Source organism: Narcine bancroftii, chromosome 8 (genome assembly GCF_036971445.1).
Source record: "Narcine bancroftii isolate sNarBan1 chromosome 8, sNarBan1.hap1, whole genome shotgun sequence".
NCBI lineage: Eukaryota > Metazoa > Chordata > Chondrichthyes > Torpediniformes > Narcinidae > Narcine > Narcine bancroftii.
The window spans coordinates 45,064,130-45,081,274 of NC_091476.1; the positions used below are offsets into that span (position 1 = coordinate 45,064,130).

The window sequence follows — 17,145 nt, forward strand, 5'->3', positions numbered from 1 at the left end:
ATACTGAGCCACACAGTCATAGGTTTAAAGTGAATAGACCAGGGGGATAGTAAAATACAGCCCTTTGGTCCTCTGGTGCTGATGGAGATTGTAGAGGCGATGTTCTTACCAATCCTCACTGATTGTGGTCTGGAGGTGAGGAAATTCAGGATCCAATTACACAGTGTGGTGTTGAGTTCCAGGTCTTGGATTTTTGCTGATCAGTTTTGAGGGGATGATGGTGTTAAATGCCAAACTGTAGTCAATAAAGACCACCCTGATGTATGCATCTTTGCTGTCCAGGTATTCCATGGCTTTGTGTAGGCTAGTGAGATGGCATCTGCCGTAGACCTGCTGCAATGATAGACAATTTGGAAGAGGTCCATGTCACCGATCAGACAGGAGCTAATATGCTTCAACATCAACCTTTCAAAACACTTCATCGTTGTTGATGTGAGTGCAACTGGTATAGTCATTTAGGCAGGTTACCACACGCTTCTTGGGCACTGGTATGATTGATGCCTGCTTGAAACAGGGCATGGGTTTGAAACAGATGGGTACCATTCCCTGCCGGAGTGAGATTTTGAAGATATCCTTGAATACATTAGCATGTTGGTCAGCACAGATCAGAGCTGAAGGCCATTTCACCACCCAACTTATATGGTTTCCTTCCAGTACAACTCATGGCAACTTATGAGGGGTAAGGATTGTGTGTTTCTTTCAAAGAACGACTAACACTTATCCCTCAATGTGCTCGGAATCCATCATTCGTTTGAGTGAGGTCAACTTGACATTATGGATCTTGGCCAGAAGCTTGGTGGAGGTCGGTCATTTCATCCCATTAAGCACTGTAATGACAATTAGTTAGAGTGGATTAAGGAGATCTTTCCAGAACAAGCCGCCTTCTGATTTGGTCCCATTGATTTGAATTTCTCAGAAAACATTCTCTCAAACAACACAGGAAAAATCTCTCCAAAGAGAAAGCAGTAAATATATTAGATAAAACTAGATGACGTCTGCCCTTTTCAACAAGGACGTTGAAGGAATTTGATTCTGAGAGGTTGCAACAACTGGAGTCCAGTCACAGCCAAACATTAACTAACATCAAAAAGCAAATGGAACAAACGAACAATAATTCAAAATTCTGGTGCATTTGATTGTCAGCAGTGGATGAATCAGGGTGTTGTGTCCAATTGTCAGGAGTGGACCAGTCAGGGTGATCAGTCCAATTATTGACAGTGGACCAATCAGGGTGATCATACTGATTGTCAGCAGTGGGCTATTCAGGGTGTTGTGTCCAATTGTCAGGAGTGGACCAGTCAAGGTGCTCAGTCTGATTGTTGACAATGGACCTGTCAGGATGATCAGTCCGATTGTCAGCAGTGGACCAGTCAGGATGTTGTGTCTGATTGTAACCAGTGGACTAGTCAGGATGATCAGTCTGATTGTTGGCAGTGGACCAGTCAGGGTGATCAGTCTGATTGTCAGTAGTAGACCAGTCAGGATGCTATGTCCAATTGTAGGACTGTTGTTTTGTTGTGGTGAACAATACATGGAAAATTGATCAATGGTGCATTTGAAAGGCTCTGCTGAGCAAATATCAATGTCTTTCAAGAAGATCACATGCTATGTCCATTAAAAATAAAATGGCGGTGCTGATGGAGAGGAGATTCTCATCCAGAGTCTTTTCACCCAGAATGAATCTTTTCTTCCTGTTACAGGGAGGCCATTGTCATCGGGAGTTGGAAAATTTAAAATATAAAGAAATATAATTAATGACCTAAAGCATACAAAGTTATGATGGGTATAGACAGAGTAACTGGAATCAAGGTTTTCCCACTGAGGTTGGGTGAGACAAGAACTAGAGGGCATGGGTTAAGGATGTTTAGGCAGGGAACCTCTTCATGCAGAGAATGGTTAGAGTGTAGAAAGAGCTGCCAGCTAAAGTGGTGAATGTCGGTTTAATTTTAAAATTTAAGAAACATTGGGAGAGGTACATACATGGAAGGGGTTTGTAGGGCTATGGTCTGGGTGCAGGTTAATGGGACGGCAGAATAATAAAAACACACCGAAATGCTGGAGGAACTCACCTGGTCTTTTCAGCATCTATAGGGGACCAAGATATATTACCGACGTTTCAAGCAGAATGAGTCAGAAGCAGGAAATCTCAGAAAGTCTCAGAATTCAGACAATGCTGGCTGGGGGAGGAGTCCAAACCCACAAAAGGTGTGAATTAGATCTGATGGCCAAGTTACCTTTCTGAGTTGATCCCATTTGCTTGCATTTGACCCATATCTCTCCTGCCCATGCAGCTGACTAGATGTCTTTTAAACATTGTAAAGTGCCCGCCTCTACCACTTCCTCTGGCAGCTCATTCCACACACCCACCGCCTTCTGTGCGAAAACATTGTAGCACAGGTCTCCCTTATATCTTTCCCCTCTAACCTTAAATCTATCTCTTCCCTGGTATTGACTGTCCACCTTATTTATCCTTCTTATGATTTTATAATCTCCTCAGCCTCCTAAAAGCCCCATCCTAACCCATCTCTTAACAATTCATGCTCTCCAGGCCCAATAACGTCTCAGCTTGTCCATCTGCACCCTTTCCATCTTACTGAAATCCTTCCTATCACTACAGAAATCCTCAAATGTCAATCTCATCATTGCCTTGTACAGTGGAAGCTGATGTCCTGCACTTAATGCCCCGTGACTGATGAAAGCAAAGGTCTCCTAACACATTCTTCATCAACCAGTCTATCTCTGCTTCCAGTTTCAGGGCATTATGTTCTTGCGCCCTTCAGTTTGTCTGTCTTACAATACATTCCAGGACCCTGTATTTGTCCTGCCCTGGTTTAACTTACCAAAATGGTACACTTTGCACTTGTCTGGTTAAATTCCATCTGCCTTTCCTTGGCCCATTTAGTTGATCTAAATGCTGTTGTAATCTTAGATAACCTTTGTCACATCCACTACAACACTAATTCTGTGGTCTAACCAATTTGCATACATTCTCTCTAAATTATTAAATCAATGACAAACAATAGTGGACCCAGCACCAACCCCTGCGACACACCACTGGTCTTGAGACTCCAACCTGTATAACAACCCTCCACTGCCACCCTCTGACTCCTATCATCAGGCTAATTTTATATCCAATTGGCCAGCTCACCCTAGGTCCCACGTGAACTGACCTTCCAGATCAGTTGTCCATGTGGAACCTTGTTGAAGGGCTTCCTAACATTCATGTAGGTGATATCTACCACCCTGCTCTCATCAATGCTCTTGGTCACCTCTTCAAAACTTCAATTAAATTTGTAAGGCATGATTTCCAGCGCACAAGACCATGCTAAATATTCCTCATTAGTCCTTGGCTTTTTGAATACAGGTCAATTCTGTCTCTCAGAATCCCCCACTGATATCACCTTTCCATGAATGGTCAGATTAGACCGTCTCAGTTTACATCCACTAGAGTTTAGAAGAGTAGCAAAGGACTTGCAGGGATATACTGTATCAGATCCAACGGGATCCGGATAAGATGGGTGTGGAGCATTTGGTTCGCCTTGTGGCAGAATCTGGAACTGGGGATGCAGTTGAACAAGAAGGGGTAGCCTATTTCAGTCAGAGAGTCTTGCAGCACAGAAACAGTCCCTTTAGTCCATCAGGTCTGTGCCAACCATTAAAATTCATTTATGCCAATTCTTCACATCCTATTTTATTTTCCCCAATTTCCATCCACTCCCCCATTCTACCACTCACCCACTCACCCTATCTATCAGGACAACTTACAGTGGCTAATTAACTCACTGCCCACAATTATTTTAGATTAAAGACAATAAGATTTAGGAGCAGAAGTAGGCCATTTGAGTGCACTCCACTATTCCATCTGGAGCTGATCCATTTCCCCACTCAGCTCCTTTCTCCCCATAACTTTTGATACCCTGACTATTCAGATACCTACCTTCTGGCTCTCCATCCCATAGGATGATGATGGTTCCTTTCAGTCAGTTTGTGAGGTTTGATATGAGGATACCCCACTCCTCAGAAAGGAACAGAGTGTGCGTAAATGGATTTAGGTGAGTAGTGGTTGCACAGGTCCAAACCCACCCTCTCGACATCCCCTCCTGGATCCAGTAGCATGGTGAGGTCCAAGATGGCTGGAAGAGTTCTGTTGCAGTGAATGGCCAATCCAAGCTTCGATGCAAGGAATTCCCTTTCCACGCTTCATGGCACTTGTTTGCTAGATGGCCATTGACTCTACGAGAGGGTTCATCCGCTCTTTAACAGGTCTTGGTTTTCATCCTACAGGATGTCTAGCCACTATCTGCATGACGCAAGCCTGGTAGGGAAGCCGGTTTAGTCGCCGACCACCCGACCATGCAACAGGTAGTACTGGGTTACGTGGTACACGTAGCATTCAAACGAGTGACCTGACCTGAGATACCTATCAATCTCTGCCTTAAATACACCCAACAACTTGGCTTACTCAGCTGCCTGTGGTAGCAAATTCCAGAGGTTCACCACTCTCTAGCTAAAGAAATTCCTCGGCATCTCTGTTTTAAATGAACGCCCTTAAATCTTGAAGCTGTGCCATCTTGTCCTTGACTCCCCTTCCATGGGGAATGACTTTGCCACATCTACTCTGTCATGGCCTTTCAACATTTGAAATCAGAGATGTGATTTGAGTCTTAAAGGGTAGTTCCAAGATTCCAGCAGAATCAGGCAGAAGTAGGTGCAAGAGGTGAAAGGTCACTGCAGGTAGACTGCAATATTGTATTGAGGCTACAGTGCGATCACTCTTCTCCTGCTCCTGATTCATCGGTAGGATGGTTAGCTTAACAGTTGGCGTGTCATTATTAAAGCGCCAGCTATCTGGGTTTGAATCCACTGTCTGTAAGGAGTTTGTATGTTTTCCCGTGCCTATGTGGGTTTCCTCCAGGTGCTCTGGTTTCCATGTGCAGGGTTAATTGGTTGTAGTTGGGCTGCAAGGGTTTCATGGGCCTGAAGGGCCTGTCATTAAAATTAAAATATCTTCATACATTTGCAAGTTAATTTCAAATCATCACACAATATTTCTGTATTCCTTTCTCGGATACTATTTTCTTTTGCTAGTTATCAGCTTTTTTCCACTTGGAGAAACATAAAAAACTGCAGATGCTGGAATGCCGAGCATACAATGAGTGGGTCGGGCAGTATCTATGGAGAGAGATGGTCAGTCAATCCTTCCAGTCAGGACCTTTTATGTGCAGGAGAGATTCAACAGGTTGGGCAGCATCCGTGGGGAGAGATGGTCAGTGAACACTTCCATTCGAGACCATTTACCTGCTGGTGGTACTCAGCAGGTTGGGCAGCATCCGTGGGGAAAGATGGCCAGTCAATGCTTCCAGTCAGGACTCTTTATGTCCATCCCCATCCCTGCAACCTCTAATGACTATACCCATCAGCGATGTGGATGCATCAATCCATACAAAGAGGCTTTTACAAATTTTGCAAAGTGTAAGTGGGTTAATTCCAATAACTGTGGTCTTAGTGTGGATACTCCCTGGGCTGTGATCTAAAGCCTGTAATTAAGATTTGTAGAATTAGGTAGGAATACAAATTGGAAATAATTCATTGTTAAGGTTGGCGAGTCATGAAATAGCGAGAAGAGAATTTAATTGACCTTTTTTTTTACACTAATTATTTTCTTTGATTAAATTCAATCCCAGAGTTGAGTGTTGTTTAAATCCTGTCCTGTGGGGTAACTACTTATCTGGGGCCTTGTCTTGGTGATGGCTGAAAAAACCCATAGCAATTTCAAGCTGCTTGAAATCCAAGTGTCAGCTCTCTTTGGGCATGCTTTGCCCAGGAGAAGCTTGCATGAATTTAGCCCGTTTCATAGCATCAGCTTTGCTGCAAGTTCTGCACTCAGTGTGTGGGTTGGTATACAGGCATGTGATCTTCCCCATCTTTGGATCACCAAGGACGGGGAACTCTGGGTTTCAGGCTTCTGTACCTTCTGCCCGAAAGTAGCAGAGAGAAGAGATTGATCAAGGTTCAATGCTCTTTTATTGTCATGTAAGTAATAAAAATACAAAGAATGTAATATGCACAATATATGTCAACTTCTGTCTGTCATAAGACAAACAAAGAGTCACCCTGAAGATTGCCCAGCACATCCAGTAATAAGAGACAGAGATGCAAAAGCGAAGTCCCTTTAGAGACATTGAGTGACTAAGGTGATGGGGGGTCTTTTATGATTTGGTTCTCTGTTTAAGCTTCCCCCATTATATCTCATCGTGTTTGAGCTGTGACATCAATTTGCTGGCCAACTCCTGTGTGTCACGACAGCTGAGTTTATACAATATCTCAGATTTGAATTTAATCAATCACTTGGCCACTGCTGCAGATTGATTGAGGGATTATATCCACTCTCATGGAGTAAGGATGCACTGCAGTGTTAATTTGATTTGAAGTTTGGTGTTCACTGTTGGCCTCAGCAAAAGATCAGAGAAGGCTGGAGGTACTCAGGAAGAGGCCAGGGGAGGACACCAGTCTGAGCGTAGCCTAAAGAGTGGTTATGATATGACCACACTGGTAAGATGTTCAGTTGGCTGTAATGGAGAAAAATGGAAATTATTTTCATCTCATCAGCAGGTCAGCCAGGTAGCATCTTCATTGACCTTCTGTCAGAGCTGGAAGATGTCAGAGATTTTAAAGAAATTAAACAGTTTAGGGTGGGGTGGAAAAGCTGGTGGGGGAATTGGTGAGAGCAGAGGGAGGAGAAGGCAAGGAGAGAAAAGGGAGGTTAGAATCTGGGGAGGGAAGGAATGGAGAGAGTGGGGATCTGGGGATGGGAGGTGAGGAATGGAGGGAGAGACCAGGATGGATGGAGGGAGTGAAGGATATGTCAAGGGAAGGAATGGAGGGAGTGGGGGATCTGGGGAAGGATGGAATGCAGGGAGCGCTAGGAAGGATGGAATGGAGGGAGGGCTGGGAAGGATGGAATGGAGGGAGGGGCTGCAAAGGAAGGAATGGAGGGAGTGTGGGATCTGGTGAGGTAAGGAATGGCGGGATGGGGGGGGCATCTGCAGAGGGAAGAGATGTTTTGTTACCTGAAGGAAGATTGATCCAAATCAAAGTGGGATAGAATTGGTCAATAAAATGAAAGATTGTTTCATTTCCACGGAAGACATCCAACTTAAGAATGGGGATTAAGAGTGGCCTACTAAACCTCTCAAGCTTTCTCACCCTTCCATGTGAACATCTGACTGTATCCCCTCGTCCCTCCAGAATATGGACTGAAGGGAACTCACCTGCTGGCCTAGATTCGAGATGAGAACCATCCTCTGAACACCATCCCTGCATCATTGGGGGAAATTCTGATTCATGCCCAAGATGAGAGCAGTGTTCCATCTGTGGGATGACCTCATTGCTTTTCCTGTCATTCAGTGAACTAGTGAAGGAAGAATGCCATGACTTGAGGAGCTGCTGCTCTAGATGCCTGCTGAACTCCAATAGACAAGGAGGTGAGGGCAAGCATGGACAGACTGGAGGGTGTAAACATGTCCTTCCAGACAATGTGACCATGATGGATGTCATCAGATTGTTCCTTCTTTCATGAAGCACAATGGTTAAAATAAAATTCCATGGTCGACCTATAAGATCCACCACACTCCTACAGTTGCATGCAGAGCCCTGCCCTGGACTTTGGAGCCGTACTTCAGAAATGTCAACGGTCCATAACATACGACATCATCGATAGAGTCAGCCAGACAGTGAAGCTCCAGACGGCTGTGACACTGATCGCCCAGACGGTGACACACCAGATGGCTGTGTCGCTGGCCACCCAGACAGTGACACACCAAACAGCAGTGATACTGGTTACCCAGACAGTGAAGCTCCAGACGACTGTGTCACTAGCCTTTAGATGAAATGCCCACTGTATCAGATGGTGCAGGAGCTGGCTTGCTGCCATGTGCAGCTGCCAGCTGACAGTCTGGTTAATGAGCAGACATCTCCACAGCAAGCACAAAGCTGATAGTTTATAACTCATCATGCTTGAGTAAAAATTCCTCCTCTTGATTAAATAAGGGAAAACGTTCACTTTGCCTGTGTTTTTTTTAAACTCCAGAGTTTCTAACATGCTTTACAGTTAATTTTTGAAGTGCAGTCATTGATGTAATGCATTAACTCATCTCCAGGATCAGTATAAGGGGAAGCAAAACTTCAAAGCACTTTTTAAAATGCTGACCTTCTGCTCCTCCTGCATTGCAACCAGGTCGTGCAAATTGACAGCACGTAATATTACTTGGAAGCACACTGCAGTGGTCAGCTTGCTTCAATCTACACCACGATCTAGACAAAGGAATTGTGTGGAAGCTTTAGGTTTGCAGATGACACTGAGCTGGGGGTCAGTGGGAGTAGTCAGGAAGATTTGAAGAGACTGCAGGGTGACTTGGACAGATGAGAAGAGTGGGCAAGTGTACGACAGATGCAGTCTAATGTAGATAAATGGGAGGTTCTCCACTTTGGTGGCAAAAACAGGAATGCAGATTATTACACGAATGGAGACAAATTAGGAAAAGGGGAGATGAATGAGTCCTGGATATCACAGTGCATCAGTCGTTTTTCTTTAAATTTTTTATTTTTCACGCTGTGAATCATGTCAACCAAAATATGTACAAACGTTTCTCATTAAATTTACACAGTGACCTTTTCTCCATTTTTTTTCCCCTTTCCCTCCCTCCCCTCTACCCACCCCAAATACTATACAATAAAACCATAAAACAATATCTTCACACAAAGGAAAATAAACAAGAAAAATGCGTCGTCTATTAATTACATACTGAATCTAGTCGTTTTGTCTTCTTATCATTTTCATTTTAGGGGATGGAGGTCCTAGGCATGCTCTCTCTGTTATGTTCCATGTATGGTTCCCAAATTTGTTCAAACATTGTGACTTTGTTTTTTTAAATTGTATGTTATTTTTTCCAATGGAATACATTTATTCATTTCTATGTACCATTGCTGTATACTCATGCTCTCTTCCATTTTCCAAGTTGACATTATACATTTTTTTGCTACTGCTAAGGCTAACATAATGAATTTTTTTGTGCTTTGTCCAATTTAAGGCCTAATTCTCTACTTCTTATGTTATTTAAAAGAGATATCTCTGGTTTTTTTTGGTATGCTATTTGTTATAATTTTATTTAGACGTTCTTCCCAAAACGTATTCACCTTTGCACATGTCCAAGTTGCATGTAATGTTGTTCCCATTTCCTTCCCACAGCGAAAACATCTATCTGATAATGTTGAGTCCCATTTTAAAAATTTTTGAGGAGTAATATATACCCTTTGTAACCAATTATACTGTATCATACGTAACCTTGTGTTTATTGTATTCTTCATAGTTCCAGAACATAACTTTTCCCATATTTCATTTTTTATCTTTATGTTTAAATCCTTTTCCCACTTCAGCTTAGGTTTATAGTTTATCTCATCATTCTCCTTATCTTGCAGCTTAATGTACATGTTCGTTATAAATCTTTTAATTATCATTGTATCTGTAATCACATATTCAAAGTTGCTTCCTTCAGGTAATCTCAAGTTGTTTCCCAATTTATCCTTTCAGTAAGCTTTCAGTTGATGATATGCAAACATTGTACCATGAATTATTCCATATTTGTACTTCAACTGTTCAAACATTAATAAATTATTTCCCAAAAAGCAATTTTCTATTCTTTTGATTCCTTTTCTCTCCCATTCTCTAAAGCAGTGATTCTCAACTTTTTTCTTTCCACTCAAATACCATTTTAAGTAATCCCTGTGCCATCAGTGCTCTGTGATCAGTAAGGGATTGCTTAAGTTGATCTGTGAGTGGGAAGGGAAGGTTGAGAACCACTGCTCTAGACCCAATTGTTACTGAAATATTTTGCTTGAGAAAAATTGTCATTGGCCCATTTCCTTTGGAGTTATGAAACTGTGCACATAGCGAATCAATTTGGAATGATTAAAACAGTGGTTTTCAACCTTTTTCTTTCCACCCACATACCACCTTAAGCAATCCCTTATTAATCACAGAACACTTGTGGCATAGAGAATACTTAAAGTGGTATGTGAGTGGAAAGTGAAAGGTTGGGAACCACTGCTCTAAAGGAAAGGTTATTTATTGTAAAAGGAATTAGCGGATTTTGCGTCAATAACAATTTTGGTTTTTGGTAATTCGTTTTTTCTTTCTAAGTGGATCTTCTTCCATGTATTAAGTAAATGATGCAATACTGGTGAGTTTTTATATTTCACCAATTTATCATCCCACTTATAAAGTATATGTTCCGGTACCTTCTCGCCTATTTTATCTAGTTCTATCTTAGTCCTGTCTGGTTTTAACTTTGTCTGGTAAATATCTGATAAATACCTTAATTGGGTGGCTCTTTAATAATTTCTAAAATTTGGTAACTGCAAACCACCTTGATTATACCTCTCTGTTAATTTATCTAACGCTACTCTTGGTTTCTTCCTTTCCACAAGAATTTCCTTATTATTCTCTTTAGTTGAAATAAGTATTGTATCCTTGGGAACACGTTCATTTTAATGCAGTTCACCTTCACTATCAACGTTAACGGCAGTTCTTTCCAATGTTCCTGCAATTTCTTTATTAGTGGCTGATAATTTAGTTTGTACAAGTGGCTTAAGTTATTATCTAACCTGATCCCTAGGTATCGGATTGCTTGTGCTTGCCATTTAAATGGTGATTCTTTTTTAAATTCTGTATAGCCTGCGTTACTCATTGGCATCACTTCACTTTTATTTGCGTTGATCTTGTACCCCAATATTTCTCCATATTCCTTCAATTTCTTATGTAATTTTTTTTATATCTCTGGTTCTGATAAGTATACTATAATGTCATCTGCAAATAAGCTAATTTTATACCCCTTCTCCTTTATTTTTATCCCTTTTATTTTATTTTCTATTCTTATCAGTTCTGCCAAAGGTTCTATTGCTAAGGCAAACAATGAGGGGGATAGTGGACATCCCTGTCTAGTTGACCTACTTAATTTAAATTGATTCGATACATATCCATTTACTCCTACTTTCGCCAACAGTCCATTATACAATGCTTTAATCCAATTTATATATATTTTTCTGGTAGACTGAACTTTTGTAATACTTTAAATAGTATGACAAAGTTCAATAAAGATGTTGCAGGGACTGGAGTGCTCGAGTCGAGAGGCTCCCCTTGTTCAGAATATTGGCGGAGAGTGGGAGGATTGAGCTAGTGGATTTGTTCTAATGAACCCGTGGGGACTCAAAAGGCTGACATGGCCTGTTTCTTCTCTGTAAATGGTTATATGGTTATATGGTTATAAGTAGTTCCACTCTACTCTGTCAAAAGCTTTTTCTGTGTCTAAAGCAACAGCCACTGTTGGTTTCTTATTTCCTTGAACTGCATGAATTAGACTAATAAATTTACAGACATTGTCCATTGTTCATCGTTTCTTAATAAATCCAGTTTGATCTTGTTTTACTATTTTTGGTACACAATCAGCCAATCTGTTTGCTAATAATTTCGCTATTATCTTATAATCTGAGTTAAGTAGAGATCTCTTAAGTAGAGTAGGTCTATATGACGCTGGTGTTAATGGATCCTTCCCTGTCTTTGGTATTATTGTAATTATTGCTGTCTTACATGAATCTGGCAAGTTTTGTGTTTCTTCTACTTGGTTCATTACTTCCAGGAGAGGAGGAATTAATAACTCTTTAAATGTTTTATAAAATTCTATTGGAAATCCATCCTCTCCTGGTGTTTTATTGTTCAGCATCTTTTTTAATATATCTTGTACTTCCTCTATTTCAAATGGTTTTATTAATTTGTTTTATTCCTCCTTGCAATTTCAGCAGTTCAATTTTAGCTAAAAATTCCTCTATTTTGTCATCTTTTCCCTCGTTCTCAGTTTGGTATAATTGTTCATAAAATTCCTTAAAATTTTCATTAATCTCTGTTGGGTTATATGTAATTTGTTTGTCCTTTTTCCTTGATGCCAATACCGTTCTTTTAGCTTGTTCTGTTTTAAGTTGGCAGGCCAATATTTTATGTGTTTTTTCTCCCAGTTTGTAATACTTTTGCTTTGTTTTCATTATGTTCTTCTCCACCTTATACGTTTGTAATGTTTCGTATTTTATATTTTTGTCCGCCAATTTTCTCCTTTTCATTATATCATCCCTTTTTACTAATTCCTTTTCTGTACTTACTATCTCCCTTTCCAACTGCTCTGTTTCCCGATTGTAATCCTTTTTCATCTTAGTCACATAACTTATTATCTGTCCTCTAATGAAGGCTCTCATTGCAGCCCATAATATAAATTTATCTTTCACTGATCCTGTGTTTATTTCAAAATATGTTTTAATTTGGCATTCAATAAACTCCCTAAATTCCTGTCTTTTAAGTAGCATGGAATTTAACCTCCATCTATATGTTCTTGGTGGGATGTCTTCCAGTTCTATTGCTAATAATAGGGGTGAATGATCTGATAACAATCTAGATTTATACTCAGTTTTCCTAACTCTCCCTTGCATATGGGGTGACAATAAAAACATATCAATCCTTGAGTATGTTTGATGCCTACTCGAATAATATGAATATTCCTTCTCTCTTGGGTGTTGCCTCCTCCATATATCCATAAGTTTCATTTCCTGCATTGATTTAACCATAAATTTGTCAACTTTATTCTTATTACTTGTCTTTTGTCCAGTTTTATCCAACATTGGGTCCAAATTAAGGTAAAAATCTCCTCCTATCAATATATATCCTTGTGTGTCTGCAATCTTCAAAAAAATATCCTGCATCTACTTTTGATCCTCCTCGTTAGGCGCATATATATTAAGCAAATTCCAAAATTTTGAGTATATCTGACATTTTATCATTACAGACCTCCCTGCCGGATCTAATATTTCCTCCTCTATTTTAATTGGTACATTTTTGTTAACTAGTATGGCTACACCTCTAACTTTTGAATTATAAGACGCTGCCAGCCACTACGTGTCCTACCCAGTCTCTCTTTAATTTATGTTCTACTTCAGTTAGATGTGTTTCCTGCACAAATGCTATATCTATTTGCTTATATTTCTTTTCCACCTCTTCACCACCTCCATCCCCCTTTTCCCCATTTTCATCTTAGTTTTCTCTTATTAAACTTAATGTACGACAACACATTTAAGACAGAAAGTACCCCCGCAGTTCCCACACCCACTAATACCTTAACTCCAAAAGTTCTCTCCCTCTCTGAGTTGCCCCTTTTCCCTTGCTGGGCAACCACAACTCTCCTTTTCATTTGGATTGCGATCTTACTCTCAGCGACAACTGATTTTGCAGTAACAGTTCTTCCCTTTGCCCCCCCCCCAGCCCTCCCCAGAAAACACTTTTTAAACTCTCTTTTTTTAAAGCTCTCTCTCTTTTTTTTCCACCCTTACTTCCTTCCTTCCCTTCTATTTTCCATCTTCAATTCTTTACATATACATTGTTTTTACGTCCTTATGTATACTTTATCACCGTCTTCATTCTTATTACACCTCTTCATCCCTCTGTCCTGCAAACGTTTTGCAAATTCTAGCACTTCCTCTAGATCCGAGAAAAGACTGTTTTGCTCCCAGGGTATAAATATTTTAAGCACAGCTGGATGTCTTAACATGAATTTGTAACCTTTTTCCCATAAAATCATTTTTGCTGTATTAAACTCCTTCCTTCTCTTTAAAAGTTCAAAACTTATGTCTGGGTAAGAAAAAAATTTTTGACCTTGTATTCCAATGGTTTGTTATCTTCTCTCTTGTCCTTTCCAGTATATTTTCTCTTGTCGTATATCTCAAAAATTTTACTAAGATGGATCTTGGTTTTTGATGTACTTGTGGTTTCGGAGCTAGTGCTCTGTGAGCCTTTTCTATTTCCATTTCTTCCTGTATTTCTGTCATTCCTAGGACTTTTGGGATCCATCCTTTTATAAATTCCTTCATATCTGTGCCTTATTCACCCTCCTTCAGGCCCACTATTTTTATGTTGTTTCGTCTACTATAATTTTCCAACATATCAATTTTCTGAGATAACAACTCTTGCGTCTCTTTAATTTTTTGTCACTTTCTTCCAATTTTTCTCTTGTCATTTACTTCCATTTCTACAGCTGTTTCCCGCTCTTCCACATCCTTTACTCTTTTCCCTATTTCTGTCATTACCAGTTCTAACCTTTGCATTTTATCTTCTGTTCTTTTCATTTTCCTTTCAATTGCATTAAATTCTAATGTTAACCATTCTTTTAATGACTTAATTTGTTCTTCAAAAAAAACTTTATCTATATTCTGTCCATCAGTTTTTCCTTCTGTTTCTCTTTGTCCATCAGTTTTACCTTCTATTTCTCTGTGAAGATCTTCTTCTTCCTCTTCTTCTGTGTCTGTACTTGTGTTTGTGTCTTATTCTTCTCTTCTTTGTGTCTGTGTCTCTTCTGTTTTTCCTGTGGATCTGCTTGCATCTCTTTGTCAGGCCTCTTCTTGCTGGGCCTCTTGTTGCTGGTCTTCCCCTCTTGGGCTACTCCTCTTTTGTACCTCCTTCCATTGATCTTCTTGCCTGTCATCTCACCATCTTTCTCTCACATCACTCCCTTCTCTGCTGCCTTTCTCATCTTCCAGCTGAGCACCCTGGTGCTGGGCGTCCCTCAGCTGTTCGCACTGTGGCTGCCTGTTCCTCTGCTGAGCCCCCATCCCACCGGTGTCCTCTTTTTCCCTTATTTCCGTTGGTTGCACACTTTTGTTTGGCTCCGAGAGCCATTTTTGAAGTCCATCGGCAGGTGAATCACGACTCCGCAGGGCAGGCACTGATCTTGGGGGTCAGGTGCTCTTTGCCATCACAGCATCCTGTTCCTTCATGCAGGTGAGACCTTCTTCTTTCTTCTTTGGCAATTTTTCTACTTCTTTTATTCCAGTTGTTTTTATTTTCTCCTTCTTGGATGCCATCCTCTTTCTCTTCTCTGTAACTTTATCTTCTATTTCTTATATTTTATTTTTGTTGTGCTTTGTCTTTTTCTAACTTTTTTCCTGTTTTCCTGGAGAGGGCTGGTTTTCCCGACCGGCCACTACTCCATCACGTGACTCTCCACAGTGCATTAGTCATTGAACGTTGGAACCCAAGTGGTGAAGAAAGCAAATGGAACATTGGCTTTTATTTTGAGAGGTGTTGAATATTGAAGCATGGAGCTCTTACTGCAGTTGGATGGGTCCTTGAGAATTGTGTGTAGTTTTGGTCTCCTAATCTGAGGAAGGACATTCTTGCTATTGAGGGGATGAAGTGAAGTTCACCAGACTAATCCCTGGGATGTCCGGGTTGATGGATGAAGAAAGACTGGATAGACCAGGGTTATGCTCATTGGACTTTGAAAGAACGAGAGGAGGGTCTCATTGAGACATATAAAATTCTGACAAGACCAGTCAGGTTAGATGTAGGAAGAATGTTCAGATGTTGGGGATGACCAGAACAAGAGGTCACAGTCTCAGGAGAAGGGGGAAGCCATTTAGGACTGAGATGAGGGGAAACATTTTCACTCAGAGAGATGTGAACTTGTGGAACTCCCTGCCACAGAAAGTTGTTGAGGCCAGTTCATTAGAAATATTCTAAAGTGAGTTGGATGTGGACCTTCTGGCTGAAGGGTCCAAGGGGTCTGGATAGAAACCAAGAATAATGCACCATGGTCACATGATCAGCTGAATGACCTTCTCCTACTCCTTTTTTTTAATGGTGTGAACAGAAGGTTGCATAAGATAAGAGCCATTTACTGAGGACAGAAATGAAAACGTGCTTTACTGTAGTTCCATTCACAAGAGCTGGACACCCTGAAGTGCTCTAAATTCAGGGTAACTCCTGTCATAAGGTAGAAAGAGCAGCAGGAATTCTGCACCCAATAAACTCCCTTGGGCAGGAGTCTGACAACGACTATGTCATCTGCTATTGGCTGTCATCTAACCAACATTATCCAATACAGGAAGCAGTGCCCAGCTTTCTTTAAGAAAGTGCAATGGGACCTGAGGGAAAGGCAGTGCTTGCAACAGTGCAGCGGTCCTTCAGCTAAAAGATCATTGGTGTTTGAGTCTTTACCGTGGAAGCTGCAGGACTCCTCTCATAGCCCAGAGAGCTCCCCACTGGATGTGTTCTCAGAGCAATGTTCCTCACCTCCTTCAACCAGAGGAAAGTGGAGCAGCTCAGATCAAAGCACGAAACTAATATATTTAAATATATGGAGAGTAAATGTAGATCTCTCCAGTGTGTAGAGGAATTAAGTTGTATTTTTCTTGCTGGAATATCAATGAGCATTTAGTAACTCAGCCATTAACACTTTCAATGGCAAGTAGCAGATGTTGACTGTGTGATGCAAGAGGACTGTAACTTGGTTTAATAAAAGGAAAATCGTGTTTGAGGGATCTAATCCCTGCTTTTATAATGATAAGGAAGGTCAAGGGGGCTTGGGATGTGTAGATTGTAAGATGCCAGCACACTCAAATGGTGATCAGAAATTAGCAAAAACAGGGGAAAGGGTAAAGGATAGAATAAACCATTTATTTCCAAGCTGATGAACTATCACTAACGGAATGTCATGGTGGATTAAGGGGGCAGCTCAGTGTTGGGACCTAACAATGTTCGATTATTAATATATAAAAAGACCAGGTGTGTCCATATTTACTGTTGAGACAAGGCCAGAAGGGAGAGTGAGCTTGGGAGAACATTGCAGAGCACCTGTGGAGGGAGATGGGCAGGGTAGGTAGGGTGCAAGAGGCAGCATGTGGAGAAACTGGAACTTTGGTGGGAAACGAGGGAAGCTCAAACATTATTGTGCAGGGAGATATTGGTGTATCTATCCAGGAGCTGCAGGAATGAACCAGTGGGTACAACAGCAATAGGAAAGTGAATGGTGTGCTGGGGGATTGAGGCACACATGTTATCTTACCAGCATTGTACACAGCTTGGCTAAGATCAATTCCAGCACTCTTCTTTGGTCTCCCTTCCTAAGACAAGAAGTGCTTGCCTTGGAGTTCTTTGGCTTGGCTTCGCGGATGAAGATTTATGGAGGGGTAAATGTCCACGTCAGCTGCAAGCTCGTTTGTGCCTGACAAGTCTGATGCGGGACAGGCAGACACGGTTGCAGCGGTTGCAGGGGA

At 41.1% G+C, this 17,145-nt stretch overlaps 1 protein-coding gene across 2 annotated transcripts in view; it reads left to right on the plus strand.

Annotated features, from left to right (window-relative positions):
- The window catches only part of fgf13a (fibroblast growth factor 13a), a 359,051-nt gene that overhangs the window by 302,719 nt on the left and 39,187 nt on the right, over positions 1-17,145 (plus strand). The gene's annotated exons all lie outside the window — the stretch shown is intronic.